Source organism: Colobus angolensis, unplaced genomic scaffold, assembly GCF_000951035.1.
Source record: "Colobus angolensis palliatus isolate OR3802 unplaced genomic scaffold, Cang.pa_1.0 Scaffold284, whole genome shotgun sequence".
Lineage (NCBI taxonomy): Eukaryota > Metazoa > Chordata > Mammalia > Primates > Cercopithecidae > Colobus > Colobus angolensis.
The window spans coordinates 3,047,664-3,060,352 of record NW_012116088.1 but is presented as its reverse complement, the minus strand read 5'-3'; the positions used below and the strand labels follow the sequence as shown (position 1 = coordinate 3,060,352).

Here is a 12,689-nt window from a genome sequence, read left to right as displayed (position 1 = left end):
CTCGTGACCCTCAAACCAGCTTCATTTTCCTCCTTAAGTTTTGAAAGCAAAACTCAAGAGACTCTCCCCAAAATGAATTATGCAGAAGATACGATAAGATGAGACTCTGCCTGCTGCTAAGGGACTCGCCTTAGAAAAATGTAATCAGATATTCATTTCCTGATATTAACAACCACTAAAAGGGAGCTCTGATTTCTGGAACAAATACCTTAAGAAGAAAGTTTAAACATATATATATTTTAATTGAATTTCTTCCCAGCCAGAATATAATTGACAGAATCCTATATCCACCATGATCCACAGGCTCTGTAACTCATAAGTCAGCTGATCTACCAGTAAGACTTTTCTAGGTTCTTAATCCTCTTATCAACCACTCAAGTTTCCAGGGAGACTCATTAGCAGAGCTGGCAAATGCTGTAGTCGGCATCGTTATCAACCACAAAACTTTTGAGCATCTGCTGTCTGTTTGTTTGTTTGTTTGTTGTCTGTCTCATTGCAACTAGAATGTGAACTCAAGGAAGCAGAAGATTTCATCTGTTGTGCTCCCTACTGCAGCCCTGTACCTAGAACTCTGCCTGGCACTTTGGGATCTCCCAGTACATCTTCACTAACTGTGACTCTCTTGTGTACTGAGAAACTGGAGCCTAGGAATGCAAACTGGTCCTACCCTGCATAGTTTTTTAGTTTTCCTGTAGCTGAGGGGATACACACATAAACACATATTTAAACAGAGAAACTTGCAAGAGTATATTCTAAGAGTTACATAGATGGCACAGACATTAGGGGCTGGGAAAGGGAGTGGGATTGGGCTACCAGGGTCCCCTTATTGTTCTCTCTTTTGCAGACCTCTCAGTGTCAATATAAGAGACTTAGAACAACTGAGAACTCTTCAAATGCCTAAACCTTATTGTTTGGGGAAAAATATACATGCCTTATCAGAAACCAGAGGCACCTGTCTCTCTTCCCCAACCAAACCAGACCCTAAGTCCAGTACACTCTATTCCTGAATCTTTTATGAACCCTGCCACTGGTGGAGTTAGACACAGTATACCTTTCTTCTGGCCTCCTCGGGGTCCCCATTCATCTGTGAGATGATTTTCTTCTCCCCTGAAGTTTTAGAGCACTGGTAGGGGGAACCTATTGTTGACATTTAAATAAAGTCAGTCACAAAATGGAAATAAAAAGCTTCCCTCTCAAATAGTTTGAGTTTTGTTTTGTTTTGTTTTGTTCCTGCAAAAGAAGGGAAAAGTAGCAGGTGCTGAAGAGGCATTTATTCAGGTGTTCCCTTTTCCACTCAATAAACACGTATTGAACAGCTATGCAGTGTCAAAGAGTGTGCTACCAGTTGAGGATCTACAGAGAACCATCAAGATGCAATCCTGTCTCAAAAAGTCTACAGCCTACGGAGGAATGCCAATAATAAATAAGAAACAAAAATACAGTGTGATTGACCACGCATGGTGGCTCACTCCTATAATCCCAGCATTTTGGGAGGCCGAAGTGAGCACATCACCCGAGGTCAGGAGTTTAAGACTAGCCTGGCCAACATGGTGAAACTTCATCTCTACTGAAAATACAAAAAGTTCGCTGGGCGTGGTGGCATGTGCCTGTAATCCCAGCTACTCGGGAGGCTGAGGCAAGAGAATTGCTTGAACCCAGCAGGCAGAGGTTGCAGTGAGCTGTGATCACGCCACTGTACTCCAGTCTGGGTGACTGAGTGAAACTCCGTCTCAGAAAAAAAAGAGTGGGGTTGTGACAAGATGTACTATAAGCAAAACATAGGGTGTTACAGCAGCAAATAGGGGAGAAGGAAATCATCTCACAGATGGGATAGGGACCCTGAGGGGGCCAGAAGAAAGGTATACTGTGTCTAACTCCACCACTGGCAGGGTTCACAAAAGATTCAGGAATAGGGTGTGCAGGACTTAAGGTCTGGTTTGGTGGGGGAAGAGAGACAGGTGCCTCTGGTTTCTGATAAGGCATATGTATTTTTCCCCAAACAATAAAGTTTGGGCATTTGAAGAGTTCTCAGTTGTTCTAAGTCTCTTATACTGAGAGGTTGGCAAAATCTTCCCTCAAAGCCCAGTTCTATCACCTAGATGCACTTCCTATTGATTTTGTTACTCAGAAAGTGGGAACGCTTTTTACTATCTTGCAGGACTGCCCTAAGGATTTGGCAGGATTTCATAGCTAGTGAGCTTAACAAAGCACATGGACACTGCAGACACTCAAAATATTGTAAATATTGTTACTAGAAAGGAAAGTTAGGACCCAAATTCAGATTTGCTTCCCACTACTTAGGAGTAAATGAAACCAAGCTTGGTGTACATGTGCCTGATCACTCTCTTTCTTCCCAGCTGCAGAAGTCCATCCTCCCCTCCTCTGTGCCAGATGGGCATTCCCTGTATAGTGCTTAGGGCTGGGCATTGGGGTGGGAGTTGGAGACCAAGATATCTGACTTTAAGAAAATCCTAAGGCTGGGCACAGTGGCTCACGCTTGTAACTCCAGCACTTTGGGAGGCCGAGGCGGGCGGATTGTCTGAGCTCGGGAGTTCGAAACCAGCCTGGGCAACATGGCAAAACCTTGTCTCTACTAAAAATACAAAAAGTTAGCTGGGTGTGGTGGTGGGCACCTGTAATCCCAGCTACTTGGGAGGCTAAGGCAGGAGAATCGCTTGAACTTGGGAGGCGGAGGTTGCAGTGAGCAGAGATCATGTCACTGCACTCCAGCCTGGCGACAGAGCGAGACTGTCTAAAAAAAAAAGAAAATCCCGAGAGCTTCCTCAATAGCCTTTCACCTATAGCAAGAGTAGCTAAGAAGCTCCAGCCCGTTCTATTAACAGGAGCCTCCGTTCTCCACAGGGCAAGGTATGCTTTGCTCACTGCCAGTGCACGATGCCAAGGGGTGGCTCAAGAGGAACTTTGGGGGTGGTGACGGGAAGGGGATGCCCTGTGTCATCTGCATCAAGCTTCCCCACCTCAAGCAACTCTTGGAAACATAAAATTGAAGTGAAAAGAAAATACTTGCTATGCTAATTCTTCAAATACAGATCCCTCCTGTTTCCTGGGAGAGTAATGGGTTAGAATCCATTCAAATGTCTGAGCGAAACCAAGAGAAACTGAGAGGCACTTTAAAACCTAGACTGGTCTTATAAAAGGTGCGGACCCCAAGCCACCCCAACCCCAATGGGGATGCCCTGGACCAGTTTCTACCCTTTGCAGTGATTCTAATACTCAGCACAGTACCCAGCATGATAGCAGAAGGGTGAGCGCTGGTAGATGAAAAAACAAACTAATCATTGAATGAATGAAGACAAGAAGGAAGGTAGGAAAGGAGTGAGCTGGGTTTTGGAACTGCCTTGCATTGAATGACATTAACAGTGAACCCCAAGAACAGGCAAGTTTATAAGATAGGTGTTACCCTGCCTCCTTATACTCCGGGCAGCAAAAGGGTACTACTGTGCAACTAACTCCTTCCTGTCCAGCCTCATGGGGAAGCCAGCAGCCCACTGCAGCAGGGTCATTACACGAACAGTAGGGGGTTCCCAAAGCCCCCAGACCGGATTTCATTTTGGAATGCACGCTATGGGTTTTTTTTTTTTTCTGCTGCTCTAGCAGCAGCAGTAGCAGCAGATTTACTCTCCTAATTATGTTTGGCTTTGGTTAAATTAGTTTGCATTCCCCGAGCACACACTGGTTGGGGGAGGGGGAGCAGGCAGCGCAAAGAGGTGGCCTGAGAAGATGCCAGGAGGTGGAGAGAATCTACTGGAAGGATGATGCGTACGGCAGAGCCATCAATCAGACACCAGGCAGATGCTGGAGAGCTACTCCACCGTGATCCACGGACCCAAGTGGGAGAGAGAAAGTGGGGTTCTGTCTAAAGTGTCTACTCATTCATTCATTTCCATGACAAATATTTATCAAAGGCCTACGATGAATCAGATGTTGAACTAGGAGATGGAGGAAAGTGCAGTGAACCAGACAAACAAGGTTCCCTAACCTCATGAACCTACATTCTAGTAAGGAGAGTGAGAGAAGAAACAAAGAGAGAAACTCAAACTCTGGATGCTCTGAAACCAATGTAACGAGTAAAGTGAACGGGACCATCTAGAGGAAGTTCATGATTCAGTTTTTCATTGGCAGCTGTAGCTGCAAACAACAATAATGAAAATAACACAACTATCATTTGTCCATTTACTCACTGCTTACTGTGTTACAGACACTCACCAAATATTTCATTTAATCTTTCTCAAAACCCTACATGGCCGGGTGCAGTGGCTCATGCCTGTAATCCCAGCACTTTCAGAGGCCGAGGCGGGCGGATCACTTAAAGTCAGGAGTTTGAGACCAGCCTGGCCAACACAGTGAAACCCCATCTCTACTAAAAGCTACAAAAAAATGAGCCAGGTGTGGTGGCACACGCCTGTCCTCCCAGCAGGAGAATCACTTGAACCTGGGAGGCGGAGGTTGCAGTTAGCAGAGATAGCGCGACTGCACTCCAGCCTGGGCGACACAGAGAAACTCCGCCTCAAAACAAAAACAAAAACAAACAAACAAACAAAAAACCCTATGAGAGGAGTGTGGTTGTCCCCATTCTATAGACAAGAAAGTCAAGGCTCAGAGAGTTTTAGTTATCTGCTCAAGGACACACAGCAGGTGACTTTTAATGCATGTTCTCTGCATACCCTTTTGAAAGGTCTACAATTAATAACAGTAGCCAGTGATAAAAGCACCCACTAAATACCAGACACTGAGTGCTTATAGGAAGGAATTCTTTCCTGACAGCATTTACTAGTTGCATTTTACTAACCGAGACTCAGAGAGGCTGATGAGTTTAGCCAGCATGGCAAAATGCTTAAGAGGGGGAAGGCAGGATTCAAACTCAGGTCTGCATGCCCTCGAGGTTTTGTTTCTACCCCAGAACATAATATAGTCATGCACCATATAAGGACATTTCAGTCAACAACAGACTGCATATGTGACAGTGGTCCTATAAGGTTCTATCGAAGCAACTATAGAAACCTGATACATGGCACTAGAGATCAGCATTGCGGAATGAGTAGGGGAAATGATTGACATTCAGTAATAGTGCTGGAACATTTGGTTTTCCATATGAAAAAATATATAAATAAAAATGCACATACCACCTAGGTTTGTGTACGTACACTCCATGATGTTTGCATAACAACAAGATTACCTAAGGATGCATTTTTCAGAACGTATCCTTGTCGTTAAGCAATGCATGACTATACACAGCAGTCTGATGGAGCTTACATATTATTTCCTTGATAACCGGAATGAAAGTGTCAGATGTTTGAAAATCCTGGAGTTACAACACAGGAAATGTGAGTCCACTGAGACTTCCAGTTTTTCTTCCAGGTAACCCAGAGTTAAGTTTAATGCTCTTGCAAAAAGTTACTTTCAGGTATGAACCAGAAAAAAAAAAGGCCTAAAACCCAAAGCAATGTGTGAAACTGTTAAATTGCAGTATCCTGAGCAGAGACATCAGTAGGCAATCCAGGACTTAGGCTGCGTGGATGAGAGCTATACATACAGGCACACCAGGCCCTTTCTTCACACCCTTTTGGCTCAGCAACTTCTATTTTCTAGGAAAGCCTAACTGCCTGGCTCAGAAAATCTATTTAACTAACCACTTGTCATTATCAGCTAGCCGGTTAGATTTCTCTACTGATGCCCAAGCCAACATCTCATACTCCTGCAACAGTTAAGGGCATTTTAGGATTTCCATGACAAAACCTGTCTTTGTGTTTTAATGCTTTACTTAGTTTTCGTATTTGTTGTGAACTCAAACCTAAATGGGGATTGTCAAATCAGGCTTACAAAAAAAAAAAGAAAAAAAAAATGGCTGGGCAGGATGACTCATGCCTGTAATCCCAGCACTTTGAGAGGCGAAAGTGGGAGGATCACGAGGTCAGGAGTTTGAGACCAACCTGGCCAACGTGATGAAACCCTGACTCTACTAAAAATATAAAAATTAGCTGGGCATGGTAGTGAGTGCCTGTAATCCCAGCTACTTGGTAGGCTGAGGCAGGAGCATTGCTTGAATCTGGGAGGTGGAGGTTGCAGTGAGCTGAGATCGTGCCACGGTACTCCAGCCCGGGCGACAGAGCAAGACTCCATCTCAGATGGAAAAAAAAGAAAGACAGAAAGCCATTACAAATGGAAGCAGCTGCTTTTCATTTACAAACACTGTAATCTTCCCCAGGCCTTAGATACTTTTTTGACAACATCCAGATCAGAAACAATTTAATTTTGAAAGATAGCTAATCAGGTAATTTGCTGTAGTATCTCTCTTGTTTTTGATTTTGTAAAGGAGGCTGGGAGCCTTGCACGAAGAAACCAGCACTTTATTGAAGATTACGAATTGACCCTTCAGGTATCATAAAGTGTTTACCTATAATCTCCAGAAACAAGATAACTTCTGTACGTTCATTTCAGCAACTTGAGCACTTCGGAGAGCTATGTGAAATGGTACCTATTTACATGGGGAAAGCCTGAAACTCCGAACATCTTTTTATTATGTGATACTTTCTGATGCCCTTAATGTTTTTAGTGACTTATAGAGATGTATTCTCAATTTTGAAGGAGAGGGGTTGGACAGTCTCATGATCTTGATTTCTGCAATGTTTCATACTTCCAATACCCTAACATGTACACACTTGATGAGAAACAAAATGGGTATGGATTTGAGAATTTCACATATTGTGAGATCATTAGTGTTAACCTAAGTATTTTATCCACTAAATTTTGTTGAACACTTACTTACTGTGTGATAGGAATATGAGCTCTCTATCCTTAGATTCACATTTCAGTCTGAACAACAGGGCAACTCATGAAATTTTACTTACTGCAGAGTTATATTCTTACTGTGTGCCAGACTGTGTTTCAAGTGTTTTACAAATATTTAATCCTCACGACAAGCCTATAAGATAGATACTGATTTGTGTCTTTAATTACCCGTGCTTTAAATTTGATCTGACTTCAGTCTCAGCCATGAGATTTTATTTCTCTCACCATGTAATTGCATCACACAGGATAGTTTTTTAAGACCTATTTCACCTTCTAATGTAGATGAAAGTGTCACGGAGTTGAAACCTGTTGCTGTCTGCTAAGTCCTCCCCTCCACAACCAATGATCTCATTGCTCCTTCTGAACAACTTCTCTTTCTTTTCGAAAAATGCATCATGATTATGGAGAGAGCCCAGAGCCCAGAGACATTACCCTGCCAGTCTGGGCAGATAAATGTGAAAAGCTGCCGTTCCTCCCAGTTATCCATGCCCCTGGCCTCTTCTCGGCTCCTCTCCGCAGTTAAACAGAACTTTTCGCTCAGTGACTTACAGGCAGGAATTATGAAAATTCTTACAGGAAGCTTTACCAAGAGGAAGGAGGAAGGAACATCATGATACATTTTATAAAGGCACATTTGAAAGTGTTTTCAGCATATTGTTGTCGAAATAAACATCAATTTGGGGGTTCAAATCCCAGCTCTGCTCCATTCTTGCTGTGTGATGTTGAGCACGTTCAACAATCCCAAGCCCTCTTCAAACCCAAAAGAAAAGGAGCAGGGGCCCAAAGAAATGGCCCCCCTTGGTTGGAGTATATTGTACAGGATTTCAGGCTATATCAGTAGAGGTTGAAGGTGGCTATTTTCTTTGTACAGCTTAAATGTTTGATTTTCCAAATCAGGAAACTTCATTTCTAAGTGTGCTAAATAGAATCTACAGGCTTCCTTCAGCTGACAAAAGGGAAGCAGCTGAAAATTGGCATACGTGTTGCCTTTAATTCAAGCTTTTGTGCCCTTTTTTTCTGGTCCTTATGGTTTAGGAGATTACATGCAGCTCCTGACCCCCAGGGAGAGAACAGCATCAAAGCACCCTCTAACCAGGGCAGAACGAGGCTGGTGACCTGAATTTTCTGGCTTCTGTGGGTTTATGTCGAATTTCCAGTGTTCCTTCAGGTGGTATTTTGTGCTTAATTATACTCAAAGGTTTGGAGGGTTCCATAGGTGGAATTCCATCTGAAGCCCAAACCATCAAACCATCAGCTCCCAGGCTGCCATTTCAAGCTTCTTATTTTTAATCATGCAGGTCTTTGCCCAAGATGTGTTTTTTCTCATGTTAAAGGGTTTTTTATCTTTTAAGCAGCCATTTATGCATACAGAAAGCAGTGTTTTGTTCAGGAATAAAATCACCTGAATAAATCTAAATCTGTCATGTAAATATTTCACCAATTATTGCCAAGGGCTTTGTAATGATTCCTCTTTGTAACCTCTCCTTGCAGTCTAAGTCCCTCATTGGGGTAGGAAATAAAAAACCCACAATGTTTTAGGAGTACAGCTGTATAGAACATCAATCTGAACCATGATGTGGTAAGAATCATATGTGAACCTGAAAGTTAAGAGGTACCAGAATGTAATGAGACAGGCAGGCTCTATCCCCATTTTACAGATATTGAAACTGAGGCCTTGGAAAACTGCATGGGGTTAGTAGTGCAATTAAAGCACGTGTCTGGGACCTGCAGCTCCTTTCCTACCACTCTCAGTAATGTCTTAGATTTACCAGTTAAAGGTCATTAAGCCATATTGCCTCTTACAGTTAGTATTACATATCCAAAATCCGGTTGCATCCTTCCAGGGGAAGGGCCATGCCCAAAGGGGACAGCAGTGCTCTGTCTTATCAGAACAGGGCCTTCTTGGAACTTACTAATGACCTTAAAGCCCACAGCAAACAGCTCAAATATATGGGTTAGGCAGCTGCGGGGCTGACACCCTGGAGCAGAGCTGAGATGATTTGACTTACACCCCCTAAAATGCCAGGCTATATTCTATATCCTGAAGGTGCCTTAGTTGACAGGAGGTGGAAGTCAGGAGTTATCTTGGCTAAGGGAACAGGTAGCTAAAAGAAACCATGTAATGAGGCTGGGCGTGGTGGCTCACGCCTATAATCCCAGCACTTTGGGAGGCCGAGGCGGGCGGATCACGAGGTCGGGAGATCGAGCCCATCCTGGCTAACACGGTGAAATCCTGTCTCTACTAAAAATATAAAAAATTAGCCGGATGTGGTGGTGGACACCTGTAGTCCCAGCTACTTGGGAGGCTGAGGCAGGAGAATGGCGTGAACCCAGGAGGCAGAGCTTGCAGCAAGCTGAGATGGCACCACTGCACTCCAGCCTGGGTGACAGAGCGAGACTCCGTCTCAAAAAAAGAAAAAGATATTAGGATGATCACCTCAAGATGATTGCAGCTCCTCCTAAGCTATCACTGTACCTTCAATCTGTGCAACAGATCTCTATGAAAAATGCACATTTCATCTTCTTCTACCTTCCCTGTCCTTGCTTTCATGATGCAGGCCAAGGGTTCTGAGTTCCAAAGTGGATGACGTGGTTCGGAGCCCTGGCTTGTTATTGAGCTATGTGACTTTGGGTCTGTTACTCATCTTCTCTGTGCCTCAATTTCTTCATTTTTCAAATGTAAATAATAGAAGTATTTATCCCATGGGGTTAATAGCATCAGTAATGAATTGATACATTTAAAGAGCATAAAACACTAAGTATTCAATGACGTTACCTATTATTAGGTTGACCCTTATGAATACTCAACCATTCGTTGTTTACATAAATGACAATTTTGGATGGGGTTCAAACTATTATTAAAGTTCTCAGCCTTACCGAAGCTTCATCTGCTTTTTGATTTAACTTAAGCATCACCTGCTCCTGGAAGCCTTTCCTGATGTTCAGTCTGAATTCATTCCCACATACAATCATGTGTTCACTTACTCAGCCTGACAGTATTGAGCACTCATGGCCACGTGCCAGGCAGTAGAAATTGAACAGCGAGCAAAAATCCAGACAGGAAACACAACCAAGTAAAAAAGACAATCAATAGAATCAGTGCCTCTCTAGGCCAGTAGAGGGCGCTAGGGGGAGACATGCTTGAAAATAGGATCTCGATGGAGAGCCTGAGATGAGGACAGGAAACTCTTCCCGGAGGACATAACCTTTACCCAAGACCTGCAGAAAAGGTGGAATTGGTTAGAGGAAGAGGAGAAGATTCTTCCAGAAACACCTGGACCTTGCTGTGAAGAGAGAGCCTGGGGAAGAGAAATATGTCGGATGTCGCTGCAGAGAGGGAGCCTGTGTTGGAGAGGGCAGTTAAAGAGTCCATATTACAGAAACCCAATCATAAAAGGCCTTGTAAGTCACCAAAAGAAATCTGGGCACAATCTAAGGATGCGCTCACTGCCAGGGACGTGCAAATACAAGGTTGCACCTGAGCGAGCGCTTCCTAACATTTGTCCTGAGGTGTCTTGCTGGTCTCCCTCTAGTCCTAGCCCTGCTGGACTTTATCTTGAGGTCAACAGGAAACCCTTGACGGGTTTCGAAAGGAGAGAGATACTTTCTTAACAGCGTTTGAGGTGGTTCACTCTAGCTCACCTTGGATGATGTACCAGAGAGAGGCAAGGGGAAGGCAGAAAGACAGGCTGTTATTCAGGCATGAATAATACCATGAATGGAGGCCTTTATCTCCAGCAAATCACTTATGACATTGATCTGTAATTTGTTTGCTTTTCACTAGACTCCGAATCCCTTGAGAATGAGGACTCAGGGGTCTCTCCCACCACCCTAACCTGTAGGACCGGTACATAATAAATACTCGCTAAACGGTACCTATTATAATTGTAGCTACTGTTAGTAATACTTTCTATTGTTAAAATTAAGATAGACAAATGCTATTGCTATAGTGCCACTTAGCAAATTGGATCCCATGGAATATTAACCTTCTGAGGTGTGTTAAGCAATGTTTGGGGTATTGAGAGGGAAGGAGGTCCCTGAAGTCAAAGAAATTTGGGAAACATTTGCTTATAAACATTAAATGAGCCGGGCACGGTGGTTCATGCCTATAATCCCAGCACTCTGGGAGGCTGAGGTGGGCAGATCTCTTGAGGTGGGAGTTTGAGACCACCCTGTGCAACATGGTGAAATCCTATCTCTACAAAAAATAAAAAATTAGCTGTCGTGGTGGTGTTGTGTGGTCCTAGCTACTGGGGAGGTTAAGGTGGGAGAATTGCTTGGGCCCAGGAGATGAAGGTTGCAGTGAGCCAAGATCGTGCCACTGCACTCCAGCCTGGGAAACAAAGTGAGCACTCTGTCTCAAACAAAATAAAACAAAACATTAAATGGCATTAGTATACACACATATATTTCTAAACTCACTTCTGAGAGAGTCTGAAAGCAACAACACCTCAGGAGCAATGAGTGACCAAAAGTGGAACAATTTGAATGACAAGATGATCAACATAGTACTGGATTCTAACTCAATGTACAATACAGACATCCATGAATCCATGCTGATATACACACATGGTTGAATAAATAAATGGAAGAGATGAGACAAATTTCCCATGCAGAAGAACCACAAGTGATTTATGTAGACACCCCCCTTGCAAGGAGATGGAGCCTCCCTACCCCTTAAGCTTGGTCTTGGGCTTACTGACTTCCTTCCAAAAAGTATGGTAAGGAAAGAAGGAAAAAGAGTCATCGTGTGGTGGAGAATCCTGACGAAGACTATGTCAGCAAGTGATCAAGCTTAACATCGTCACTAATAAGCCATGTTGGTAACATGTGCCTTTCATAGGATGTGATGAGAAGGGCACTGTACTTTGGTAGTCTTCATCCCCAAAACCCATCACCCCTGTCTAATCATGAAAAGAACAGCAGACACACCCAAATGGAGGGGCATTCTGCCAAATACCTGACCAGCACTTCCTAAAACATTCATGGTTAACAAACATAAGAAAAGTCTGAGAAATTGTTCCAAGTAAAAAGACCCTATAGAGACATGATGACCAAATGCAACATGGTATTCTGCAGGGAAACCTGAAAACATTAGGGAAAAACTGAAGAAATCTGAATAAAGGGTGGAGTTTAGCAGATAATAAGTGGTTCCTTGGTATATGCAGAGAATTGGTTTCAGGACCCCTGCATAGACGAAAATCCTCAAGTCCTGCAGTCAACCCTGAGGAACCACATAGACAAAAAGGTCAGCCCGCCCTGTATGAGGGCTTTTCATCTCCCACATGCTGTATTTTTGATCTGCCTTTGGCTGACAAAAATGCAGGTATAAGTAAACCCATGCAGTTCAAACCCATTGTTCAAGGGTCAACTGTAATGTATTAATATTGGTTCATTAGTTTTGACAAATCTATCATACTAACGTAAGATCTTGACAGCTGGGGAAAATGGACACAGAGGACATGAGAATTCTCTCTACTGTCATTACAATTCTTATGTAAATCTAAAAGTATTCTAAAGTAAAAAGTCTACTTTAAAAAATAAATGATGTCTACTATCTGACTTCTCAAATACTTTAATATGTTGAGACATTTTGAGTATTCCCAAATTAGTATGACTAAAGAACTGAATAGTTGTTACATTCTCTTGAGTCCTAGTGTTCTCTAGAATAGTTAGGAATAATAATAATAATAGCTAACATTTATTAGAGAGGCTCTGAGCTTCATGGTTAATAACTTTATCCCATGAGCCAGACTGCCTGCTCACCTATGACCATCACCACTTCAGAGCTGTATAATCTAGGCTGGGCACGGTGGCTCACCCTTGTAATCCCAGCACTTTGGGAGGCCAAAGTAGGTGGATCACAAGGTCAAGAGTTC

The 12,689-nt window shown here is 43.2% G+C and overlaps 1 protein-coding gene across 5 annotated transcripts in view; it reads right to left on the bottom strand.

The window, feature by feature from the left end:
* Window positions 1-12,689, bottom strand: part of LDB2 (LIM domain binding 2) — a 392,824-nt gene that overhangs the window by 279,007 nt on the left and 101,128 nt on the right. The gene's annotated exons all lie outside the window — the stretch shown is intronic.